Source organism: Phyllostomus discolor, chromosome 2 (assembly GCF_004126475.2).
Source record: "Phyllostomus discolor isolate MPI-MPIP mPhyDis1 chromosome 2, mPhyDis1.pri.v3, whole genome shotgun sequence".
In the NCBI taxonomy this organism is placed as follows: domain Eukaryota; kingdom Metazoa; phylum Chordata; class Mammalia; order Chiroptera; family Phyllostomidae; genus Phyllostomus; species Phyllostomus discolor.
In genome coordinates this window covers 214358236-214374308 of record NC_040904.2, presented here as the reverse complement: position 1 = coordinate 214374308, position 16073 = coordinate 214358236, and the positions used below count along the sequence as shown (strand labels likewise).

The 16073-nt window shown below is 66.1% G+C and overlaps 1 protein-coding gene across 2 annotated transcripts in view; it reads right to left on the bottom strand.

The window, feature by feature from the left end:
- The window catches only part of PRR5 (proline rich 5), a 47794-nt gene extending 35221 nt beyond the window's left edge, over positions 1-12573 (bottom strand). Inside the window, exon 1 of one of the 2 annotated variants that reach the window (XM_036019735.1) lies at positions 12500-12573. The gene's annotated coding sequence lies outside the window, so the exon portion shown is untranslated. Of the gene's footprint in view, positions 1-8041; positions 8071-12499 lie in introns of those variants that run through there. The other variant, XM_036019734.1, reaches the window with a different exon arrangement.
- Positions 12574-16073: the final 3500 nt, after the last annotated feature.

The following is a 16073-nucleotide window of genomic DNA, read 5'->3' as shown; positions in this document are numbered from 1 at the left end:
CACAGGCCAGGCCTCCTAAGTGTCCTCAGATAAAGCCAGGCTGGAAATGAACGCAAGATCCCAGGCGACACCTCACACCAGGAGTCAGGCCGCCACGAGGGAGGAGAGCGAACACCGGAGCCCCCCAGCGCCCCGGCGGGGAGCGCACGGCGGGAAAGGGGCTGTGAAGGGGAGGTGCTTGCGTCACTCAAAGCCGTGGAAGGAACGTAGAGAACAAGACGCGTGGCTGGGAAAGGGTCCCTCAGGGGCCACCGCACCGGGCCACCTGGTCGTAGGTCCCAATCGGGCAGGTCCCCGGGGGGGGCGGTGGGGGGAGTCCCTCCCCAGGCACAGAACGTCTTCGGTTCAAGGTTTACCCTCATCTCCAGCAAGCCCGCTCCAGGGTCCCGGGGCACCTAGGGTAGAGCCTCTTTTCAGACGCGCAGAGGAGAAACCTCACCCTCGAGCACATGCACACGGTCTTGCTAACTCTCCTCTCCTCCGATCCGATCCGATCCGATCTGATCCCGCCTCGCTTTCTCCCACCGTCACAGAGCATTCCTTCGCTTCCCTCCCGAATTCCAGACACATGTGACAGAGGCTGCAAACTGCCATCTATCTGGGAAGCAGTGTTCTCAGTCCGTGGGCATCCCGCTTCCAGCTGTGTCGTCTGTTTGGCCCAAACGCCTTTTTGTGAGACTCCTCCACACGCTGGGCCGTCCTCCCACGGACAGAGGCCACGAAGTCCGGTGCCAGCGGGAAGCCGGAGTTCAGGGCGTGAGCTGCCCCGGTGCCTGAGTCCTGGGCGCCTAGGGCCGTGAGAGAGCGGACAGGCCCTGGGGGAAGGGAGCACCCGCAGTCCCCGTGTGGACTTCCCTGTCCTTCCTCGGTGTCCCACGGTCTGTGTGACAGTCCCCGCTGACTCAGCTGACCGACGTCTGGGTCACATCGGGTGTGCCTGAGTAGATGCCCCTCGAGGTCCATGGGACCTGCTGCCTGACAAAGCCCAGCTACGAGGAACCGTGCCCATGAGCGGGCCCAGGGGGTGGTACGCTGTCCCCTGTCACCCTAGGTCAGGGCCCACCTGCCCAGCCGGGGCTGGAGTCCCTCCGAAAGTGTCTGCATCACTCCTGAAGGCCAGTGTGGCTTTTTCTGGGGGGAGGGGCGTGGCTTCCAGGGACCTCCCTTAAAGGGCTGAGGAATGAGTGCAGCCCCCCTGTGTGGAGCACCTGTGGTCCCCAAAGAATGCAGTGGAGGAGGGAAAACAATACTTTTGTAGTTAAACACATGTGACTCTATTACAGATCGAGGTGAACTCCTCCCGGACTCTGAAGGTAACACGTGAAACTTCAAGGTCCTGGGGCCTTGCCGGGTCCCATGCACAGGCCCCCTGAGGACGCCCCACTCCCTCTCCCTAGCAGTCAGGGGAGCCTGGATGTGCTCCACACATAGGCACTCGGATCAAGCCAGGCCACAGGCGCACCGAGGATGCTGCTCATCGTATCACGTGGGGACCCTTGATGGGGGCCCCTGGGGGGACCATCCCTTGGATCTCATCACCAGGAAAAGCTGTGTTTTCATCTTAAGGGCATTATGAATCCAGGGAGTCATCCTCTTTCCCTTTTTGCTCTTCCTGCTAGGAAGCTCAGTCAAAAAAATCCGTCCATATCTCACACACGTACTGGACCTCCTGGCATGTCCGTTTTTAAAACAAATCTGGGTACATCTTATAATAATGACAGCGATAACACAAGCACAAGCATTGCATTACAAGTGCTTTCTAACAGTCAAACACAGGCCTGAAGGGTGTCTCTGTACAGTCAGGCTGCTGCAGTACGGTCTGAGGCAGGTACTGCCATCCCCGCCTTCCAGACTGGGCCAGGGAAGCCGCGAGAGCAGCAGATGCGGCGCTTCCCCGGCAGCGCCCCCCTGGCAGGGGAGCAATGGCAATCTGACTTGCTCGCTTCCTGGGCTGGGAGAGGGGGGCGAGCCCAGAGACCAGTGGGGTTCCTCTCCCGGGGGGCCTGGAGGGAGGGGGCACTTCTGCCGGGCTCCGTGACCCCGGGACATCCAGCCCTCCTTCCCTCGTCCCGCTCACACACCTGCGTCAGGGGCCCCATGCCTTCCTGTCCCTGAACTTGGGAGCTGCCACAGAGGATAAGCAAGGGCTCTCACACAAACCACCTGGCCCTCCTTTCCACACCAGCACCGTATGAGCAGCAGGAAGTGGTCTGGCGGCCTCAGGAGGGACGCTGGGCGACCCTGTCCCCAGGACCTCCCCACCCTGCTGCCGCCCACAGGAAGCCAGGCCCAAAGGCCCCTGAAGTTCCTCCAGCTCAGCTGCCCACTTTACAGAGGGGAAGACCAAGGCCTCACATGGGGGCGGGGCACGCCGGGTCTCCCTTGAGCAGGGCTGTGATAGTGAGTGAGAACAGCAGCACACGCTGAGGTCCCACTGGGTGCTGGGCAGTCCCATTGGGTGCTGGGCAGCCCCACCAGGCCCAGAGGAGGGAACTGACCGCCCGGTCGCACAGCAAGTTGAGTGGAAGGGCCAAGACCTGAGTCCAGCTCGGACCCGGAGCCCACACCTCACACGGTCACCCCCGCCTCTGCCGTGAGCACCTGCTGTGGCCGGCACGAGTCCCCAGAAGCAGTGCGTTCCCTCCCTGTGGAGCCCCAAAGGGAGTAGGGGGAGGGTGCAGGGACTTCCGAAGGACACTGACTGCCTGGCGGTTGTGCAGCAGCAGCGACATTTCAGACAGGCCTGGAGGGCTGACCTCGCCCAGCATGAAGCAGGATGGGGCACAGACCAGACCCACAGGACGGGGGGCTGCCCCCCACGGTCTGGCCCGGTGGTCAGCAACTCTGCCCATTGTCAGGTGTAATGCCACAACAGTCCACTGGGAGGGGCTCTGAAGGGGGCGGTGCAGCCCACAAGGTCAGTCAGGGCAAAGGCGAGAGGTGGCCCTCGGGCCCCGTGACCTCCCCACCTTTGCCCCAGTGCAGCTGCTGCCCAGAGCGGGGCGGGGAGGTTGCACGGCTGGTGCCCAGGCAGGCGGGGTCTCCCTCGGGGACGGCCCTGAGCTGCACGGGGCCTGAAGCCGAGGGAGGGCGGTCCAAGGGGGCAGGAGCCGGGCCCCAGGGAGGCAGGGGCCTGGAGGCGGGGAGCAGAGGGGGTGCTGCACGCTGACCTCGGGTGGTGAGGGGTTTGGAGGGGGGGTCTCAGGGAGACTCCGAGTTCCACTCCACAGCCCCACCTCTCCATCCCCGGCCTCACGGGCCCCAGGATCTGCCACCAGCAAAAGACAGAACTTGGGGGTGGTGGCCTGTGGGGATGGTGACATGGGCATAGGAGGTTGTGGCGGTGAGAGAAAGGACCCTGGATGTGAAATAAGAGGTGGGGGCCTTTGGGGTCCCCCCTCACCCATCCACCTGGTGCTGAGAGGAGGCCAGGCCCGTAGCTCGGGCTCTATGAGCCTGGGGGGCTGGGTGGGACGGCCACACGAGGCTTGTTGAGCTGAAAAGCCCCAGGCCTCCCGCCCAGCCTGCCCTCCTGCACCAGCATGAGCTCGGGAACCCCTCGGCTGTGGGCCGGCCAGGCTGGCGGGCCTTGCATCCAGGCCCCCTGGGGCCCCACCCCTCGGCCCCCACAGCTCGGAGCCTTGGCCTCCCCGCCTGCAAGATGGGAAACCACATTCACGGGGCGGCTTGTGGGGGGAGCGGCACGAGCTCCTGGGTGTGACCCGCTCGGGCCTCCTCGGCTTTCGGTGATGCCACAGGTGGTTGTCACTGAGGAGGGTCACCGGTTTCACCCACTGGGACCGTGGTGACTGGGGGTGTGCCCCCGGGCTGGGTGGGGGTCCTGGGGTGCAGTGCTCAGAGCAGAGCCTCAGAGACAGGAGTCCCTGTGGGTCTACCAGCTGCCCATGCAGCGGGGCCTGGGCAGGCCCACAGCCCACTGGGACCTGGGCCAGAGCCAGGAGCTGGCAGGTGGACATGGTGTCCTGGCGCCTGCTGTCCCCTGCTGTCCCCTGCTGTCTGCTGAGCCCTCCCCTGGGTGCTGGGCATGGGAGGACAGCCCTGCCCAGCTGCCAGCCCGGCCCCCGAGAGCGCTTCTCCTCACCTCTTCCCGCAGTTTCTAGTTCTGAGTAACCAAGGTCTGGGTCTTTCTCTGAGGCTCCCTGTGTGGGTGGTGGAGAAGGTGGGGACAGAGGTGGGGACGGAGGTGAGACACGTCTGCCTGGAGCTGAGGCTGCCGGGAGGCCTCCCAGCAGCTGTGGCCTGCTCAGCCCCTCCCGCCCTGGCTCAGCTGCGGGGGTTTCCCCGGCCTCCGGGGGCAGACGACAGGAAGGGGTCTCCATGACTTTGCTGCAGGGGTGGGGCAAAGGGGTGAGCACAAGGTCACAGACTCCCAGCCCATGCAGAGGGCCCAGGCCACCGGTCCTAGGGTGCCTGAGGGGCGTGGAGGGGAGCCAGGGGCCTCGCCGAGGCCTCCCGAGCAAATTCAGGTGGAGCCCAACGTCCTGGTGAGCGGTGCTGTCCCCGGAGGCCAGGCCAAGTTCATAGTCCCACGCTCGCCCTTCACCCTGTCTGGGATGACTTCCCCTACGTCTGGTCTGCTTGGCCAACCCCTGCCCATCTTGCAAAACCCCGCTCAGGGCGACCTCATCCCCCAAGTCGCTTCCACGGGCCCCGCCCCACCATGCACGGCGGTGGCACGCCGCCCACAGGGCCGCGAGGGCAGGGCAACCTGCCCAAGGCCACTGGCCCTTCCCCTCACTTTCATTTAATGAGTGTTTCTTGAGAGCCTGCTATGCGCCAGACACGGAGCTGAGCCCTGGATTTGACTCTGACCTTGGCCAGACCCTGCACCTTGTGCTGACCTCAGTGTCTCTGTGGCCCTCACGAGTGCTCTGGGAGGGAAACAGGATGTGGGGGAGGCGGGGGTGTCCTCGTTTTACCAGTTGGGGGACAGAGGCCCACAGGGAGCACGCCGTGGGATCTGCAGCCCAGCCTCGGAGCCAATCCCCAGGGCGCCCACCTTGCCCACCCAGCTGGAAACCCCCAGCGGGCAGGGGACCCCCACCCTCTCCCAGTGGAGCCGGGGAAGGAGGACGGTGGGCCCCAGCTGGGCCTCCTTCCCTCTCTCCCACCCACTGCCCACAGTGCCCACCCGAGCTCAGCCCAGGGGGATGGCCCCTGACTGTGGCCGTGAGCACGGAGGCCTCTACCCTTCCCTGGGCTGGTTCTTCTCACCTTGGGGTAAAGCAGAGGTCACCTCAGTGACTTGGGGGGCAGACGCACTCCCCACGGCCTCTGAGACCTCAGCACGTAGGCCCAGGGCCCCAGAGCCACGCCCGCTCGGGCCGCCCCTCTCCACCACCCCGAGGCCGAGTCCCTGCTCCGTCCGGCGGCCCCGCGGCCAGGTCGGGGCTGGCCTCCTTTAGGAGGTCAGGGCTCAGGGCTCTCGTGACATCGAGCGCATTTCCCACGCCTGTGGCTTGTCCTTCTCAGAGCCCGGTCCCCAAGGTCCCCCCGTGCTTCCGGCTTGTCCCCTGACTAGCGGCCCGGGCAGCACTCGGACCACAGCAGAGCTGGTTGGCTGGGGGCGGGGGGGGGCGGGGAGCGGAACGGCGGCTCCAGGGACGGGCTCTGGACCTGGTTCTGGGAAGGGCGTTCACTGGGTCTGGGTCTGTCACAACACCTTCTAGTCTCCACTCGGCCGATGACCGAGCAAGGGCCCCGGAGGCTGGGTGACGAGCGCAGGCTGTCGGGGGGGCCGGCTGTTCTGAGCTGGGCTCTGGGGACAAACAGGCCTGGATTGCAAGAGCGGCTCCATCGCTTCTGGGGCTTGGCCTCGATTTCCCCATTCTGTGAAATGGGGACGCGGCAGCGCCTGCCCCAGGGCCGGGGTAAGAGTCTCAAGGGCTCCTCAGTGCAGAGTCCCCCTCAACCGCTGGGGGGCCGGTGGGTGTGTCCTCGGGGGATGAAGCTATTTGGATCCTGAAAGGAATTCCCTCCCCACAGTCACTCAGGACCTGGTCCGGCCCCTCTCCCTGCAGGGTCTCTCCCGCCACCACCACCTGGCCCCCTCCAGGTCCGTGGCCACACGGCATCGCTGGCCCTTGCACGCCTGCCTGCCTGGAAAACCCGCCCCCCAGTGAGCTGGCAGCCGGCCGCCCGCAGGCCACCGGGCCTCCCTGGGGCTCCCATCTGCCCGGGACCTGCCCGCCAGCCACCGGGCTGTGCCCCACCTGCCTGCCTGCCTCCCTCATGGGTGCCCCGGTGGGCAGGGCTGGGGCACGGGGGCAGTGGTCTCTCCGGGGCTAGCGAGAGGCTCTCAAACACACACGCAGAGTCACCGAGCGAACTCCAGAACACTTGGAAAATACAAAAAAGTTGGACGAAGAAACTGGCCACCCATCCTGGCGCCTTCCCTCCAGCCCCTTTTCCGTGATGACACAGCTGCTGGGGACACCACCGTGCTCGCCTGCCAGCACTCGCCTGCCGCCCGCCCCCCCTCCCTCGAACCCGTACCGCTGGGCCTGCAGAACGGACTCGGGCCCGATGGCGGGGTGGGGGGTGGGGGGTGAGTTGCTCGAGGGCACACAGCTCCGAGATGGGGAGCTGAGGCTGGGAGGGCAGCCCTCTTGACCCCCAGGGCCCTGCACTGCCCCCCGCCCCAGCCTCCGCCCCCAGAAACCCGGGCTCTCCACCATCCAGCCGTACACATAAATGGGATTAGGTCATGTGGCACGCTGGGCCCAACCGTCTGTGACGGTCAGGGGCATAGAGGCCCTGGCCACAGAGCCGGGTCACGTGGGGCACACCTTCCAGGCTCCCTCCCGTCTTGGCGGCAGGTCCTGAGCCCCGCCCCAGCCCTGCACGTCCGCCACTCACTCCCTCGCTCCCCGCTTTGTTCGTTGGACACCCCCGGGGTCCCGCTCTGTGCCAGCCCTGGGCTGGACCCTGGGACCCCAAGATGAATGTGGAGGGTATGAGAGGGGCTGAGGCCAACCCAGCCTGGGGTGGACTTGGGGCAGCCAGGAAGGCTTCCCGGAAGAGGAAGGCACCTGCTATCAGGGGCTTGCAGAAGCAATGAATGCCCCCAAGTGAAGAAGGGGGGAAAAGCGTTCCAGGCAGAGCAATGGCGGGGGGAGGCTCTGAGGGGGAAGGGGACGGCATAGGGTGGCCGGGGACAGGACCTGCGTGCACAGGCAGGCAGTGGAGGGGGGAGCCACAGAGACCTGGGTTCAGGGCTGGGGGTGGAGGAGACCGTGGCCACCCACAGCATTCACACCAACAGTTTGTGTGTGACCGACCGGCTCCCCCTCACGGTGAGCGTGGCTCCAGGGCCCCAGGGCCCAGTGTCCTTCAGAACGCCGCTTAGGAGAAGCTCCCACCCCCCACCCTCAGATCCCAAAGCCCTGGGGTCACCAGCGTCGGTTACTTCCCGAAGAGCCGACCATCGCCAAGCCTGCTGGGGCCTCGGGACACCAGACCTGTTCCAGGGCCCATGGACGATGCCCCTCGGACGGATGTGAGGACGTGGCCGAGGACAAGCACACAGGTGTGACCCTCACTTGAGAAAGCAGCATGTACCCCCAATTCACAAGTCGGAGACCGAGGCTCGGGGCGGCGGAGCGGCTTGCCAGAGGCCCCGGCCCCGAACCCGGCCCTCTCTGGTTCCGCGGGCTCCCACCCCACGGCGCAGCGCCCCCCACGCCCCGGCCCGGGCGCCCAGAGCCTGTTTTATGAATGAGCGAACAAAAGCGTCTGATGGCCCATCATCCCGCCGCTCCACACGGCAGTAGGCACAGGCCATCTGCTGCTGTTTTTTTTTTTGTTGTTGCCGTGACTCTGGAAATGAGAACGACAAACCTGAAGCCACAGCGCGGCTTGGGATCAGGAAGGGGAGACACCAGGCCCTGATTCAGGGCAAGAGCCGAGTCCGGCACAGCCGGGACAGGAGTCAGACGAGGGCCAAACCTCCGCTTGGCCACCGGCGGCCAGCTCTGAGCCCCTGTGTCCTCACCACGAGAGGTGCAAGAGGACCACCTACCTTGCGGAGTGCCGTGAGCAGTAAGGAGGTGTGACCCTGCAGGGGTGGGGGTGCAGGGGGCTCCCGGCCCTCTGCCCTGCTCTGCCCGCTCGACCTTGGCCGCCGAGGCCTGCGCCCTCCCTCGGGGTGAGCTCTGAAACCCTCAGCACTAACCACGCCAGATGCCCCGGCCTCGCAGGCAGCCGAATGGCTTACACATTAGGAGGCGCCCATGTGGCCAAAGGGCATGGGGGCGAGGAGGCCGCAGGCAGGCGGCGCCCGGCTCCCCGTGACTCAGCGGAACATGGCACGGCTGTAGGCCCGGGGCGGGGGCTGCCCCCCGCTCTGCCCCCCGCTCTGCCCCACGCAGGGAAGCCCGGCTGCCGGAGTCTCTGATGAATCTTTTATCGCTGCTCACGGAGCAGAGCGGTCCCTGGGAAGGTGTCAGCAGCCTGCGAGCCCCAGGAGCACCCCTTCCTGCCCAGACAGAAGGAAGTGGTGGGCGGGGTGCATGTCGGGGGAGGTCAGGAGCCCAGGCAGCCAGCTCGCTGCTGTCCTGCGGTGACTCCAGGTCAGCAAGTGCTCACTCGCACTCTGCGGTGGGTGCTGGGTGCTGGGTGCTGGGCTCAGGCCTGCCCCACGGATGGTTCCCATCCTCCTCTTCCCACGTCTGACATGCAGCGGCTTTCCACCCCTCGGCCCAGTCAGACGCCCTGTCCTGCTGGCCCAGGGCCACTGCCACCTCTCCAGGAAGTGTTCCGGACTCCACCTCCCGCTGTGTGCCCTCGGGCAGGACCACCACCCTCTCAGAGCCTGTTTTGAGACGGAGCTGACGGCTGTGGAAGTGGGGGACAGGATGAGGTTGGGTAACTGTCCCGGTGCCTTGCCCACAAGGAGACACTCCAGCTGGAGGAGGCCCCAGAGGTCAGGAATCAGGTCAGTAAGCGTGCCTGAGCGTGCTCGGGGTGGGGCCCGGGACCGCACGGAGCCTGGCTCCTGCGTGCAGCGGGCCACACTTTCCCTGGGGCAACGGGACCTGAGCAGCAACAGTAATCACAGCTGCCGAGTTTCAAGCCCCTGCCGCCCGCCGGAGACAAGACATCACATCCCCTGGCTTCCTCCTGCAGCAGCCCCGTGACACGGGGTTCTTACCCCCCATTCCCAGCCGAGCAGGGATGCTCTTGAGACTCAGAGACGCTCAGGGGCCCCCCAGAGGCCACACGGCCTGCGGGGTGTCGGGGCTGAGCAGCTGTCCTGCTGGGCCTTGTCGGGGGCGTGACCTCAGGGGTCCACACCTGCTTTTTACATCGCTGTCCACGTGGTGGCGCCACAGAGCGAGGATGTGGTCCAAGTCAAGGGATGAGTCGCCCGCAGGGCAGGATGCTGGGCGGAGCTAAGCAGGTAGCTGGCCCCACTGGGCAGCTAGCAGGCCTTTTTGGAACAGGGCTCACGCCCCTCGTATCCCATGGAGTGATAAAAGCCTGGGCAGCCCCCTGGCCTCTCCGAGCCTCAGCGTGCCCATCTGTTGACTGGCCTGGCCTTGATCCCCTCTGCGCTGGCTGGGGGTGGGGTGAGTGGGACGGTGCCTGGGGGAGTCTTCATGCAGGCCTGGCACACAGTAGGTGCTTGCCTTCAAGAGGTAAACCCAGGCTTTAGAGTCAGGATGAAGGAGGGCGATATTTTTTTTTCTCATTGATCTTTCCAGCGGGGGCCTGGCCCTGGGCACTTGCCACCTGCCGGGCACGTGGACAGTCGGCGGTGGTGCCGTGGCCAACTCCACGTCTGTCCCCACGGCTCAGAGAGGCTGGATGGCTCTCCCAAGGCCACCCAGATGCTAAGTGGCGCTGCCGAGACTTATGCCGTGGGCTGACTCGGGTCCCCAGCATCTGCTGCCCCCCCCCGACCCCCCCGCCCGGCCTCCCTGGGAGCTGCTGACAGGCTGAGGCCTGTGGGCGGCTCCAGTCCCAGGAACCAGGGATTCCCGTGTCGGAGACCCGGGTTCACACGCAGACTTCAAAGCCCCCGTCCCACACGGCACTCCCCGACCAAGATTTGATGTTGAGACATAAAAGAGGGATGTGGTTAAAAGAAAAGAGGGCTGCGCTGTCACCAGGAAGCCACTGCGTTGTCCCACTAGCTCATTACAACCGCCCAAGGCTCTAATTCGCATCTCCCACCTCTCCCCCGGGAGGGGGTCGGTCCTTCTCAGCGGCTGAGCCACTGGGGGCCACCTTGGGCTTCCTGACCCCACAGCAGCTGTCCAGCCCCGCCACCGGGCTCTGAGGACCACCGGCACCCCCGTCTCTCCCGAGGCCTCCTGTGCAGCAGCCCCTCCTGCCCGGGTCTCCTGGCCTCCCTGCGGGGTGCCCCGGCCACCGCCAGGCCCAAGAGACCTGCGAGTGAATGCGGACGGCCGTGACCTTCTCTGTCCCTCTGAGGGCGTCTCGTGAGGGATGTGCTCTCCTCACAGGTGCCCTGGAAGAGGGCTTCGTCCACACCCACGGACACCCACAGCCCCGGTTCCTGGGCCGGGCCCAGGCTATCCCCTGCGCCTTCTCGCCGGGCACCTGCTAGGTGTCTGCCCCTCTCACTCCTCCGGGAGTTGCCAGGACACTCGGGCCTCGCCCGGGGCCTGCCTGGAGTGAGAGAGCCGGCCCGGCAGCCCTGCCGGGGCCCACCGACCGCCACCCAACTCTGACCGGGTGTTGTGCTCGGCCGCCGCCAGGCCTTTTAGGCCGTCCATTAGACAGAGGAAGTCCATTAGCTGACAACCGCTCCTGCACAGAGCGCTTCCCCCGCCGGTGAGACATTAAGTCCACGAGGCTGTTCCCATTCCCCGGGGGTAGAGAGAGCCGGCTGCACGTGCAGTGCCCACCGCCCCGGGGGCTGGAATCCCCACCGTGGTGTGGGCTCGTGAGGTGTCGGGCATCGTGCCCCACTACCCAGGAGGGGCGGGCAGTGTGACTCCCGGTGTTTGGGCGAGAAACCGAGGCCTGGAGGAGCACAGCGACCTGCTCGGGGCCCGCAGCCGGCCAGTGTGGGCCTGGGCTGCTGCCCAGGTCTGCCCGGCTCTATGGAACCCCCCCCAGGGTGGCAGGGCCGCGGCCTCTAGGATGAGCCCCTCTTGGGCCCACCCCACCGCCTGCCCGCCAGCGAGGGAGCTGGATGTATGGCCTTGTCCCCTCGCCCACGGCCGCCGCCCGCCGCCCGGGGGTGCTCACATCCTGGTGCCCCCATCAGGGGTCAGGACAGGAGCCCAGAAAGGGGGCATGTTGCCCCTTTCATTTGCCCCTTTCAAGCTCTGTCATCAAAGAAGACAAGGCAGGAGTCCCCGACTCATTCCCAGGGCCCCCAGCCCGCCCTCCAGGAAGCGGGGGCTGGGCCCACGCAGGAGGTCTGAGGGAGCCCCTCCCCCTCCGGGGGCAGTCCAGGGGTTGGCCTTCGGGAGCCCGAGAACTTGGGTAGAGCCACGCCCTCACGGAGAGCTCACTAATCACCTGGACAGCCCCCCTCCCCCGCACCTGCAACCCAGGGCAGCCTCTCACAGCTGCCAGGGCAGAGGATGGGGAAAGGGGGGCTGCCGGCAGGAAGTGGCCTGGTGGGCATCGCCGACCCCACCCTAGGCCCCCCCACCCCCAAGGCCGGTGACCCGCCTCCGGCCCTGCAAGTGCTCCCTACCTTGGCTCCATGGGAAAAAAATCTTAGAAAGTGTCGGTCGCCATGTGAGCAGGTCCAGTGCAAGACCTGATGGTGCCCGAGGCCCAGGCCCTGACCCTGACCGGGCTGAGCTGGCCAGTGAGCCTCTGCCAGGAGATGTGTGTGGGAGGCGGCGTCCCCAGGCTGGAGGGCACAGACCCTGCCCCGCTCCAGCCCCGGGGCCGCTGCGCTCAGAGGAGCCGGCTGCTCCGAGCCCACCCCCACACTCTGCAGGGCCAGCCCCCTGCAGGAAGGTGGCGGAGGCCCCTGCCAGAGGCCGGAGGGGTGGGGCCCCGCGCTGAGCCAGGACACTGTCAAAGGAGGTGTCTCCCTCCCTCATCATCTTTGTTTGCTCTGTGAAAGGGGCAATGGGAAGGGGGGGAGAGCCCCGATGGGGAGCGGGCGGTGTCTGGAGGGAAGATCAGGAAACGAGGCGCTGGACCGGCGGCTGGACCGGCAGGCAGAGACGCACCCACAGAGACCCAGAGAAACTCAGAGACAGGTAAGGAAAGGGGGGCGGGGCGGGGGGCGAGGGAGAGACTGGGAGAGGAGACGAGCTCCGGAGGTCCCGGGAGAGACCAGGTGGGAGAGGGTGGAACCCCCGCAAGGTGGACCCCTACCCCACCCCGTGTCTCCGCATTCGGCGCGACTCGGACGCGCGCGCACACGCCGCTCCACCCGCGCAGCCCCAGGCCCCCGCCCTCCGCAGCGGCGCTCGTGTCGCCCTCCTCTCTCCCGGCCCCCTCCCCCGGCGGGGCCTCCGGGACCGTCGCCGCCACTCACCTTGGTCCCCGCGCCACTGCCGCCGCCGCCGCTGCCACCGCGCAGAGCTGGAGCCCGGGGCCGAGGGCGGGGGACTTCGAGGCCCCGCCCACCCCGCCTGCCCGCCTCCTCGCCTCCTCGCCCGCCCGCCTCCCCGGCTCGCGCAGGGTGCCGGGCGCAGCCACGACCCCGGGACCCTGGGGCTGCGGGGAGACCCGCGCCAGGAGGCGAGTGGGGCCGCGGACGCTCGGCCACCGACCACGGCCCGCCGGGGGCTGGACCCACCCGAGCCGGGAGCCGGGGGCCGGAGAGCCTCCTCCCGGATCCCCCACCCCGGTGCACTGCGCAGGCTGTGGGTGGTGCCCGCCGCGGAAGGGGGCGTCCCGCTTACCGCGGTCGCCCAGATCGGCTCTCTGACCAGCAGCCCACTCCGCGGGGCCCCCTTAACGTCCTCCGAGCGCCTCCTCCCCAAGCCCTGGGTTGTGCCAGGCGCCGGGAGCCGGGAGGGAAATCGGCCGTCAGTTCCAGTCCCTGCTGTGGACTTGGGAGACGGAGGCAGCAAACCCACGCACCCAGCATCTAAACAGCCCGAGGCCAAGGTTAGACCTCGCCAAGGGCACCACGGGAACGGGTTAGAAATTCGAATTCTCGGGCCCCACCCAGACTTACAGAATCTGGACAAGCCCTGCTGGTGGTTCCCAAGCTCCGGGAAGGGGGGTGAGGGTGGAGACCCCGGGGCCTCAGTAGGCCCTGGGGCAAGATCCAGCTCCCCTCCTCTAGCACCGCAGACCCACCCCCTTCGTTTACAAAGACCCCCCAGGTGACACTATGCTGGGGTGGAGGTGGTCTGGGGAACAAGGCCCCGCCCCCCAGGACTTGTCAGCACCGAGTGGAGGAGGCTGGGAAGCCTCAGGCTGCTGGGGGCCAGGGGGCCTGGCTGGGGTGCCCCGGCGAGGTGCTCGCTGGCTCTCCTGTGCTCACAGGTAGTGAGGGAGGTTTTGAAAGGCAGCTGTGCAAACATTTTTGCTCATGTTCAGCACTAACACACCTCCCCCTCCCCCCATCACGGTGCATACTTGAAGGGAAGCCCCCGGGCCCCCCGGGGCAGGGTTAAAGTGGCTCAGGCCCTCCTGGCGGCCAGGCTCTGGGAGAGCGAGTGGGCGGGTGGGGCCCCCTAGGGTCCTGGGGCAGGTGAGTCCACCTGGCCGCAGGCCGGGGCGTCCCAGAGTGGAGCGGGCAAACACCGGGCGAGCGTGTCCATCTCTGGACCATCTGCGATGGCCTCCCCTTCACGCCCTGCCTTTGCCCTGCTCTGTTTTCCTCTTTGCACTTGGCCTTGGCCTTAGGGTCTACAGGCGCTTGTTTCTTCATTGTTTAGTTTGTCCCATAGGATGTAAATTCCCCGGGAGAGGGGACTTGGGTCTGTTTTTCACCCCGAGTGTGCCTGGTGGTTCGGACCGTGTTTGGCGCCTAGAAGGCGCCTCATAGATGTCTGTGGAAAGAAGGGTGAAGGAGTGCGTAGATAAGGACTGATGCCGGTCACTCGTCGCCTGTGGCACCCCTGTCCCCTCAGACCCATTTGCTGCCGGGCTCTGTGCCCACCCTGGTGGACTGCACCCGGCTCTGGCCCCTGGTTGGATCTGGCTAACGGAAGTCTGCCACTGGATGCCAGGGCGTGGGCAGGGGGCGGGGTCTTCCCTGCACTTCCCACGGGCTGCTGAGCCGGCACCAGCTGTGGGGCTGTGTGAGCCACGCTGCAGCCCCCCCGCCCCGCCCCGCCCCAGCTGCCACGGGAAACCCCAGATCCTCTGCTTGTTCCTCCAGCCCCAGGGATGGCAGCTTCCCGCACCTGCTAGCCTCTGGGAGCTCCCTCACCGGCCCCGGCTTCTGTGGGTCCCTTAGTCCCGCCTCTTACCTGGACCACCCCGGGTGCCTTCTGTCCGCTGCTGGGACCCTGGCCGACACAGATGGGGTCTCTGCCAGTTTCTAGAATTGGAAGCGGAGGCTCAGAAAGGTTATAAAACGTGCCTGGCCGAAGAGTTTAACAGACACCTCTCCAAAGAAGAGGTACAAGTGGCAAAAAGCGTGTGAAAAGAGGCTCTGTCGTCGGGGGGTGGGGGGACGTGCAGGCTGGAACAGCAGGGAGGCGGCCCTGTGTCCCCAGTAGGATGCGGAACCCGGAGCACTGGTGGCAGGCGTTGACGAGGGCGGGGGCAGCCGGGGGCAGCGGGGACTCGCTCACTGCCGGCGGGGACGCGGACGGCGCAGCCCCGGTGGAGGGCGGCCGGCATTTCCCGCAGGTCTAAACACTCTCTGCCCGCACGGCCCCGCACTCTCGCTCCTTGGTGTCACCCGCGGGAGCTGCAACTCGATGTCACACAAAAAGCTGCCCCCAGAGTCGTCACTGACAAAACCTGGAAGCAGCCAAGACGTCCCTCTGTAGGTGACAGGCAAACCCGCACGTTCAGACAATGCGAAAGTCCTCAGCACTAAAAAGCAATGCGTTACCAAACCGCGGAAAGACTCGGAGGAAACTTGAATGCCTGTGAGTGAGGGAAAGGAGCCGGTCTGAGAAGCCCACACGCAGTGTGGCTCCGACTCCACGACATTCTGGAGAGGGGGAAACTGTGGAGACAGTCAGCCGCTGTCGCCAGGGCCGGGGGAGGCAGGGGCGAGCAGGCAGAGCCCGGCGGGCTTGGGGGGCAGCGGGGTCAGTCTTCATCGCGCTGCGGCGCTGGATGCGCATCACCGCAGGTCTGTCCGCGCCCACGGAACGCACCGCGCCGGCGGCGAACGCTAGCGCCAACTACAGACTCTGGGCGGCAATGACGGGCCACATGGGCTCATCAGTTACAACACCCGGGGCTTGTGGGGGAGGCTGTGGGTAGGTGGGGTGAGGAGGGTGCATGGGGAACCTCTGTACCTTCCACCCAACTTACCTGTAACCCTAGGCGTGCCCTAGCAGGGCTGGGGCGGGGGGTGGGGGACACTGGGGGGGGACCTGTAAATGCCAATGGCCCTCTGTGCAGCAGAAATTTCTGGACACGCCGGCCCGGTCATGGCAGACGGGAGCAGGCCAGCCTTGTGCCTCAGCTTGCCCAGGAACAAATGGTGTACCAGGCTGGGGTGAATGCCCCTTCCCCCCAAGATGCCCACGTCCTGATCCCCAGAGCCCATGAAAACATTACCTTTCACGGAGCCTCAAGGGTGTGAGGAAGGACCTTCGGGGGGAAGGCGAGCCTGGGTTGATTATCTGGTGGGCCCACTGTCGATGCAAGCGTCCGCATAAGAAGGAACCTTACCTGGCTGGCGTAGCTCAGTGGATTGAGCACGGGCTGGGAACCAAAGTGTCCCAGGTTCGATTCCCAGCCAGGGTACATGCCTGGGCTGCAGGCCATGACCCCCAGCAACCACACATTGATGTCTCTCTCTCTCTCTCTCTTTCTCCCTCTCTCTTTCTCCCTCCCTCCTTCCCTCCCTTCCCTCTCTAAAAATAAGTAAATAAAATCTTAAAAAAAAAAAAAGAAGGCACCTTATAGGGAGGTCAGAGCGAGGAAGGGTGGTGTGGCCCCCGAAACAGAGAGGGGTTGGAAGA